Genomic DNA, 10,759 nt, shown 5'->3' with positions numbered 1-10,759 from the left:
TATAATCTGAGCATTGATGTTCAGGTAGAGAAGATGAGGCTTCAGCTACAGATTCTTTAGCAATAGGTTGAATTGCTAAAGGAGCCTCACAGAGACATTTAGCAACTTATAGAGGTTCAGATGCTGAAGGCATTTCATCCACTGATGGGTCAATGTTTGAAGTAGAGGAAGGAATGCAACTAACGGGCACTGTAACAATCCCTGAAGAGGATTTTCCTTGGTTATTAGTTGCAACTGGAATGATAAGCGGATCATCATAAGCTTCTGGAGTATCAACATTGGGTTGATTGCTGAACGAAGCTTTAGGTTGTCCAAAATGAGAGAACACCCAACTTTCTAACTCTTCATCATCATCATCAGTGATGGGTTTAGATTTAGCTGATTGAGATTCATCACAGAAAAAGAAGAAACACGAGGTTTGGAAGAAGAAGAAGATGGGAGATCAGCTAAAGAATCCTTAGAGATCAAAGCTAACAGAGAGCTTTTCATTTCTCTGGAATCTTTAATGAGATTCCTCTTCAGTTGACAGGACTACTCATGATTAAGTAGTATCTCATAAAGAGAACTAAGAGAGAGAGAGAGAGAGAGGACATATCATTGGACATCTTGAGACACATAGAATAAGTATCCCATGATTCTGGCAAGCATTCCAAAAACTTTGTCAGTGTCTCGGAGTTGGAATATTCTCTTCCAACTGTCCTCAAGTCGATAAGGAGATAGTTAAAGCGTCGATGTACTTCAGACAACGATTCATTCTTTCCACAGAGAAAACTTTCATATTGTCTAATTAAATTTATTTTTCTCGACTCTTGTACTTGAGAAGTACCTTCATATTGAACATAAGATGTGTCCCACATGGTTTTTGAGGTTCTTAGCTTCATCACAGAATGATAAACCTCATCAGGAAGATACATGGCTATTATAGACCTTGCACGAGTGTCTATAGCCACTTTCTTCTTATCTTCATCGCTCCATTAATGAAGAAGCTTTGGAATCTGCCGTTCAGGAATCGTAGCAGTCGTTGCAGTTTCAGGAACAGACAGAGATATAGCGTATGAAACATATGGTCCATTTTCTATATAGTGTGGAATTTCAGGATCCACATCTTACAAGAAGAGAGACATCTGATTGCTCCATAGATTGAAGTTGTCTCTATTGAATCGGGGAGGTTTGGCAAGAGAGCCATTGTCGTGAAAGTTGGTGCTGGTGTTTTGTAAAGCTATTTGAAAAGCAATAAATTATCTAAAGAAGAAGAGATAATAAAATGCAAACAAATAATAAAACAATACAAGGCAAGGCCTGCTCTGATACCACTTGTTGGTCCCACCCGAATCTACTAGAGTTTAGAGGTGATCAGTTTGTAGAAAGGGGTAGGGGATGAATACAGACACATTGACTTTCACTTTTAAAAATATTTGTTGATAAAGAAATACATTATGAATTTTTACAGACTGTTTGCGGAATAGACAATGTAAAGAAAAAACCTATCTAAAACAATCTAGAAATACACACAGATACACTTAGCAAATATACGAGATTTGCCGAAAGAGATAAGACTAGAAGTGTGTTCTTCTTGGGTATGCTTCTTAGAATTAGAGAGAGAAATTCTAATCTGCTTGTATCGCATATTGCATGAGGGGAGAGAGCACACAACTATTTATACCCATTTCATTAAATGCAATTCAGAAGAGTCAGAACACGCGTCAAGCTTTTAGAGAAAAGCTTGTCTTTTGCTACAGTGAATAGTACTTTTTTCTATTCATGAACAAACATCCTTTCATGGAGTTGGTGGGCACTAGAGTCGACTAATCGGCTCCATGATGTACTATACTCTTGAGATTGTATGGATTTGTCCTTTGTGTGTGAAAGGACAAGACAAAAACAATCGTGTATGGCAAGATTCATTTGATCGTTGAATGCTGGAATAACGTTGGAGGTCTCTTCAACATTCACTGAGGCTTGTGCAGTCTTCACACATATGTTGACCAGGTTGTAATCACTGAATACCTCTTCAGATCACGAACGCACTAGTCACTAATCTTCAGTTTCAATCTTCGATATTTGCTGAAGGTTCTTGGGTGTGAGTTTTGTCTTCTTGAAGTATAACTGTCGCTGTAGGATTACAATACATGTTTCAGCGATCACTAAACAGACTTAGTGACGATTGCTGAAACTGAATAGACAAAAACATAATACTTCGATGGGTAAAAGGGATTATCATCAAATAAATGAGAGAGAGAATGAACATAAGCCACGTCCAAGAATGGGAGCACTCAACTCATTCTCCATGTATAAGATGGATGCATCTTTATCCGATTCCAAAGATGTGAACCAACATTGATCCTTGCACACATGATTCATGGCAACCGAGTCGAGCCACTAAGTAATATCATCATCTTTCACATAAAATGATTTAGATATTTGTGGTACATGATTCAAATTTGAATTAAAACTAAAATCAATACATTGACCTTAATGTGGTTTGTGATCCTTGAGATGGCCTATCATACAATATGTTCAATTTTACCTTCTTGTTGGGACCTTTCTTGGCTTCATTTGAACTTACATCTTCCCTTGAACTTGTTGGATTTGCCCTCTTCCATCATTTTCACTAAAAGAGCATAAACTTCTTTTGCCTTACGTTTCCCTGCCTCTTGCATCTGAAAATATTCTTCTATGCGTAAGTGATTACCGAGTTGTATAAGAGATAACTCATCTTTATTTTGTATCAACATGTTCTTGAAATCTTTCCAAGAAGGGGAAGTTTTTAATTATGCTCGATATGCAGATGGATTTGTCTATATTCATATTATGTTAAGCATATCGCCCTAGAATGTGTTGGAGCTCATTATATTGCTCTATCACATGCCTTGAGCCCATCGTTTTGTAATTATTAAAATTACTAAAGATGTACTTCTTACTAAAAGCATCATCGACCATGTATCTGGACTGGAGAGAGAGAGTCCCATAGATCTTTGGTAGATTCGATATTATGATAAATGTCAAAGATAGAGTTATACATACCGTTTAGAATATGGCTACGACAGATGTAATATTCGTTCCCCCATTTTCCCTAACGTCATGTCATCTCTAGAGTCTTATCTTCCATCACTTCTGGCATCAGAGTACTCAACACATAAACCACTTTCATAGTGGTTAGCGAAAAAGTGCATCTTCTTCTGCCATCATCTAAAATACAAGCCCTTAAACTTCTCTTATTTGGTGAACTTGGTCGTCACGTTTCTCATGGATTGATTACTCGACATTTCCTCACTAAACCTTTTTCTTTCCAAGGGATAGGGATTATATGAAAGAGTCTCAGRAGCCAGGATGCATGCCAGTTTCATACGACTAAGTGGAGTGGACAAAAAAATTAAGGTGATAGAGTCTTATAGGTAATGGAAATATCACTTAAGATTGTTGGGTAATTCATGAGTAACATCAAGAAAATGGTGAGTGTATAACTTGGAACAAACTTGAGATTGCGTGAGAGCTTACTTTTGAATAATTTTGGCAGGGATCATTCCCTTTTGAACTTAGAAAATCGTAACTGCTCTTATATTAATACTTTGAAGAACTTTCCATTAAATGAAAATGATTGCTGGAAATAAGTAGTGGGCAATTACAAAGTTGATGATAAACATTAGTCTATAACGGTGACTCCACGCTACCCATAAAACGGGTGGTTACCCTGGGATTAGTCGTGTAACACCCATTCCACACATTGCATGTAACATATATTTCATACATAAGAAATACATATTTATACACCACATAGGTCCCTTAGTACAAGAATCTACCAAAACTGAATACACGGTCCAAAAATTTCAAAATACAAACCTTGTACTAATCAAGTTTCATCTATCAAAAATATACATATCATCAGCAATCTTCATGCAGATATACATATAGGGAATTATCATATTTTCCCTTTTCCCTTACCGTGTGCGCCTCCTGCAATACATATTTAAAATCACAAAACGAGGGTTAGACCGGAAGGTCTAGTGAGTTACCCTATTTATGTTATTGCAGGGTGAAAATCACCAAAACTTTTATGTAAAACAACTTTTCGTATATATAACAAATATATGAACATGTAAGAACATATTACCAGTACCTTTCCACTTTTCAAGCCAAATTCTCTGTTTGCAAATAATATATCAAACCCACATAGGTTGTACTAACCAGGTATATCATAGTGCCACTTTTAAACCTTTTTAATTAAACAAGGTTTATTCAAAGTTTCAGGCCAAACCTATTACTTCTTTCTCAATAATATCCAGACTACGATTTCCAATAAGAACCCTGATTCTAAACCTTTAAATCACAAAGAAATAAAGATTCCAGACCACGGTAATCTTAAAGGATATAATAGTAAGAGTTATATTACATAACACACATACAAATGCCACCCTTATATCCAAATGTACACTTCTCCTTGATATGCCACCCTTATCCCATGGTACACCTCTCCTTGATATGTCACCCTTAACCCATGGTACACCTCTCCTTGATATGCCACCCTTATATCCTCATCAAAACATTTCGTAAAATAATTCCATATTGAACATACCACAGTCATAAATGTTCCAATGGAATATCATTAGTTGAAAATCATTTTTATCAAAATTTCTATTTCTTTAAAAGAATCAACAAAATGATAAGTCAACACATAATCCGGTCAACACCTTGGCCGGATTACTAATCCGGACAACACTTCTCATTGTGTCTGATTTACCACTTAGATTAATTCTCAAAACCTTGTCTGGATTACTACTCCGGACAACACTATTCAAGACTTGTCCGATTTACAAGTAAACCGGTCACCCTTTAGTCGTATTCATACTTCTCCGTTCAAAACACTAAATCATAAATTCAGAGTTCATAAATCGCTCAATACCTAAATCGGCTAATACATTGGTCGGATTACCCTTAAACCGTGTGAGACTGTCCGGTTTATGTCTAATCCGGTCAGCCTTTGTCCGATTTAAGGCTACAGAGGTTGACCCTTAGGTGATTTATCCGTAAACCGCTCACGTCTTGTCCGGTTTAAGTATAAACCGGGTAACAACAAGTTTTCAAAACACTTATTAATCAAGCCAAAGGAATTACTTTACAATTGAGATCAAAATGTTAAATCACTCACCTTGAATTCCTTTTGATAACCAATCACTTGAAAATCAACTTGTAATCCGGTCACCACTTCCTCTTCTTAAATCGCACACTTTCTCCAAATTTTGCAAGAAGAGATAAAATGGAGGCTAAACCCTCCTTTTATACCTTTCCCAAATTAGGAAAGTCGGCTGCCATATGCAGCCTTCACATGCATGCATACATCCATAACTATATACCCCTTCATACATATTCACATAACCTCCTATGCATGCATTTTATACTATGCATACATCCATGTATATGTATATAATTATATCCACATATTTGATGGATACCCACTTATACACATAATTTCACATATTAGCATGATCAAATATAACAATTTATCATGCTATCACATAATCATTTATCAAATAATCACATATTAATTACCTCGAGTGATAACTAGGGTCCAATTATCACAAGTCGGATCGTATAGCAGGTTGGATATCCAGGTTAATAAGAAAACAATCATCAACTAAAAACTCATCAACTGATGACCCCGTCAATGGCAAAATTATCAACTGCTGCCTTCAAAGCATGGGATGATATCTTGGATACATACTTAACTATAAGCAATTAACTGCTTAGTGATTTAAATTTATACATCAAATATCATGTATTCAAATTTTGTAGCCTGATAATAGAAAGTAAACAAGCTAATATGTTCATAATGTTCACCATTTTAAAATCGGATTTCCACTAGCAGATGTCACACCCTCCAGTACTATTTTGAGACCTTCACTAAGAATCGAGGGTCATTTCTACTAACCCTTATCACGATTATAATGTCTCAATGATACACAATTCCTAAACCTCATTTTAACCATCTTTTTATTATTAGAACTCATTGATTCACTTCTCGCTAGTGCAATCATCAGTGATCTTTATTCTTATTAATATGCACATGTAAATCAAGAATCATGAACATAGTTTGGAACTAGGTGATTCACCCTTTGATGTGGCCTCCTTCTAAGCACCCCATGCCACAATAGATACCTCATAACCACTCTCTTTTCCATCTTTTTTTTGTTTTTAGTACTTATAATAAATATTTTACAACCCATTATTATTACTATTTTATTATTATTTTTAGTTTATTTTATTAATATATAAAATCCCCCTCTTTCTTTTATACTTAGTTTTAAAACAAGCTCTTATAAGTCTTCCCTCCTTCCAAGATATTCTGTCATCGGAACCTACTTCCCTTATAATATATACGTAAACTTTGCCTCATTCCTTCACATTTTCCTAAGTGGCATTGTGACATTTTTTATATTTCCACTGCATCTTCGAGCAGCTTGATCAATTATCCTTTCTATTCACATATGTCTGCTTTTCATTGACTCAAATCTCTTCTAGTGGGACCTTAATTTCTTCATTGACCAAGTACTTCTACAAGTTGGATAGATGGAATATACTATGTATCTTTTGTAGCTCAATTGGAATTTCTAACCGATAAGTGTTAGTCCCAATTTCAGTGTTAGAAGTGTGAAAAGGAAAACTTGGGTGCAAAGTTAGAAAATCATTATTTCTTGTATTTCCCTATAAATAGGACCCCCTTCCCCTTTTGTAATTTGTGATTGTGGGTTGTTTCTTAGAAACTTTCCATCTACAAATTCCCTCATCATTCTAACCCATGTAAGATCTATGACCACGATTAAGCATATGACTATGATTATATCTTCATATTGTTCTTAATATTGATTAATTGTTCTTCCATTTATAAACTGTTTGATCTGAAATTGGTATCAAAGCCAATTGATTATTGTTGATCAATCTGTCTATCCACTCTATTGAATTTGTTTTCTCAAATTTTGGGTATTTTCTACAAATCTGAAATTTTGTGTTCGAAAAACCCATTTTCGCAATTTTCTTTTACATATCTAAAATCCTATGACCACTGTTGGTTATTCTAGTTTTGAAGAAGAAATAGTCATTAATTGATTGTTCTAAATGGCAAATAACACTTGGAATTCAGTCTATAGTGTAGGATCTCTCACTAAACCTCCTACTCTTCAAAGGGATAAATTCACCAATTTCTTCCTTTAAAAGCTTCTTTTCTTCAAGATATTGCTCATTTTCCTTAATCAAATCTTTTGCGCAACTAAGATTGGAATGATTTTCATAAAACATTTTAACATATTTGTCTTGTTCCTTTTTCATATCCTTTTCAAGTTCAGAAACTCTCTCTTTCAGATCCTTATTCTCTCTTTTACACTTTAAAATCATTTCAGATATTTTCAAATTGATTAATCACACTTTTGATCTTCGAACAGTTCAAAGCTTAGAAAATCACCAAAACAAAACACTTATCGGACAATCAAACCACTTTATCAGACACAAAGTAAAACATCCAAATCAAGGTTATCGAATAACTCTTATCTGCCAGAACACCTTATCGGTCAATCACTTATCGGACAAGCTTTATTGCATAAAGCCTTATCGGACAGACTTGATACGATATCAACCTCTTATCGGACAAACTTTCTCTGTCAAATCTTATCACCCTAAACACTTACCGTTCAAGTCTTTATCAGATAAAACACCTAATCGTTCAAATCCTTATTGCCCAAAACTTACTTAATCAGATATTAATATTAAACGAACAGTATGATATTCAACACGCGATGAATAGTATTATCGCTTGATGAACATGATCAACAGCCGATAAAGAAAACACTTGGTGAAGAAGTCAGAAAATGATCTAAATCACAAAAATACACCAAACTGAATGAAACATGCACATATCAATTAGCAAAATACTCACAAACAGGTTTTCAATACAAATTCACAACATAACTAGATGAAAATACCCTATTATGATGAAAAACTCAAGAAGAGTGCAAGAAACATTCTGTTAGACCCCATAAGTCTTATGTGTGGAAGTAATGAGGACAAACAAGTGATGAAGAACCAGAAGGCCGATGGAAGACTTCAAGGCAAAACAACTAAGTCTGAAGAACAACCAGAGGGTCGATGAACTGACCAGAGATGCGATGGAAAGTGCATCTTCATAGCCCCTCTGGGTACCAACACTTGGAGTTTTCCACACAAGTTCAACCAGAGGCATGCGATGAAGATATGAAGATAAGATTGAACTAATGCCCCATGGAAGACAGCTGGAGATGACAAATCAACAACTGGATTCTACAAAGTTTATCTTGTTTTATTAATTATCCATGTTTAGATAAGCTTTATCTTTCCCTAGAAGATTAACTAGATAGTCTCACTAGATAGTTATCTTCTTGTCTAGATTACTAGTATAAATAGGTGGTTAGGCCTATAATCTTTGACTATTTTATGTTTTTCACAATCATTAAAAATAAAGTGAAACCTTTGACACTCAAGTATATTCTTTGAATGTTCATCAATTGTTCTTGAGTGTTCATCCTTTTATTCATCCAAACTATATAATTAGGTTATTCTTAACTTAATTATTAGTGTTACTGAGAGATCTGAGATCAACAATTGGTATCAGAGCCAATTGATTGTTTTTCCAATCAAAACAATCATTAAAATCTCTCAATTCACATTTTTCATTCATAAAAATTCATAAAAGATCTTCTCTAAAAATGTAAGTTTTCTCTTCCAAATCTTAAATGGCCAACTGGAATTCCGCCTACAGTGTTGGTTCCCTCACCAAACCTCCAACTCTTCAAAGAAAAGAGTATCCACAATGGACGATACGAATGGTAAACTTTTTGGAATGGATGGACAGAAATCTTCTGCGATCTGTCATGGAGGGTCCCTACATTCCACAGACTCTTGTTTCAAGAGTCCCATAAACAAGCACCACAGCATAAATTCCTGCCTACTATATGCCCAAAGGATGAGAAGAATTGGGATGATGACGATATAGAGCACGTGGAGACTGATAAGAAGGCCAAAAGACTAATCATCATGGCCATTCCCAATAAAATCTTCCAATCCCTCGATGCATGCTCCACAACAAAGGAATTATGGGATGAGCTGACAAGCCAATTAGAAGGAGGAGCAAAAACGAAGAAAAATCGTAGAGCTCAATATCTCAACGAATATACCAACTTCAAGGCTCTTCCTGATGAACTGATTCAGAAGACATACAATCGTTTCAACACATTGATTAATCAATGTCGTCGAAACGATATCTCCAGGATGAAGGAAGAAAATAATGTTTCATTTCTTAAAAGTCTTGGCGATGAATGGACACAGCTGTCTATGTCTCTCTAAGCAAATCAGGACTTAGACGACTGGTCACTTCATGACCTGTATGGAACACTTGCTGCACAAGAGCAAGATATCATGGATAAGAAAGTATCCATCGGTGGACCCCTTGCTCTTGCTGCTAAAGAAAAAGATGTTTCAAGGACCTCCACCAGAAACCACAAGAAGAAAGGAAAGAAAGCACTTGTAGTAGAATCAGAATCTGAGGATGAGACATCCGAATCAGATGATGATATCAAAAGCCTTTGCTAAGTCTCTGGCCTTGATCACAAAACAGTTCCAAAAGAAGTTCATCAAGAAGCCCTATGAACGAAGAGACTTCAAAAGGGAGAAGTACCAGCCATCCTATGAAAATAAGCCATTAAAGTTCTACCAAAAGGAAGACAGAAGAGAAGATAGAGAAGACAGAAGAGAAGATAGAAGAGAGAAGAAGAAAGAAGACCGAGACGAAAGGAAGAATGACCTTCATTGCTCTAGGTGCGGAAAAATCGGTCATTTTTTCAAAGAATGCAAAGAACGATTGGTGAAGGATGCTAATTACTACAAAAATAAATGTAAATACAATCTAAGAGAGCGAAGCCTGATGGCTGAAAAGAAAATTGGGTATATGATTCTTCATCCGATGAAGAAGACAAGGCACTCATTTGTCTGATGGCCAAGTCCAATGCAGAATCCGCCTCTAATTCTGATGATCATGTATGTGAGTCTTCTATCGATAAAACCAACTAAGCTCGATCTGGCTAGAGTTAAGGGTAATAAAACTTTCAGAGGACTTCTTGAAACTAAAAGAAAAATTAAATTTTGAAAAATCTGAAAGACTTAAAGCGGAAAAAGAAGTTAGTTTCTACAAAAGAGAGACTGATCTTCTAACCGAAGAAAAAGCCGAACTCATCAAGGAAAAGACTCGCATTGCCACTCTTAAAAAATTAGAGGAAGAAAAACTTGTGGATTTAAACAAGTGACTAACTAAGGACTTAGAAAAGAAGGCAAAGGCCTTAAAAGAATCCGAGGTAGAGAGACTTAACTCAATAGCTCTCAAAGATTTCTTTCAAAAAGAAAGGGAGATTCTTCACCAGAAGCTTCAAACCAATGAACTTCTGATGAAGAAATATAAGGATGCCCAAAATGTGTACGAAAAACTAAACAGACAAATGGACACTCAAGGGATTGGATTCAATGAATTGGACTCCTTCATCGTGTCACACCCCGCTAAAGCGGAAACACGGGGTATGGCAGGTAGAGTCTCATAGCAATAGTGTATAAACAACACAACCATACATTTTCAAAACATAAATATAAATTAAATAAAGTTTACAATCCCAAAATACAAGATTGCATCACTAAGCACAAATTAAGATTGAAATTTCCAAATGTGACACGTCTTCAAACATGTGTCATC

Source organism: Cynara cardunculus (assembly GCF_001531365.2).
Source record: "Cynara cardunculus var. scolymus isolate 2C chromosome LG 16, CcrdV1, whole genome shotgun sequence".
NCBI lineage: Eukaryota > Viridiplantae > Streptophyta > Magnoliopsida > Asterales > Asteraceae > Cynara > Cynara cardunculus.
The sequence above is the reverse complement of the archived record's forward strand: the minus strand, read 5'-3'. Positions refer to the sequence as shown.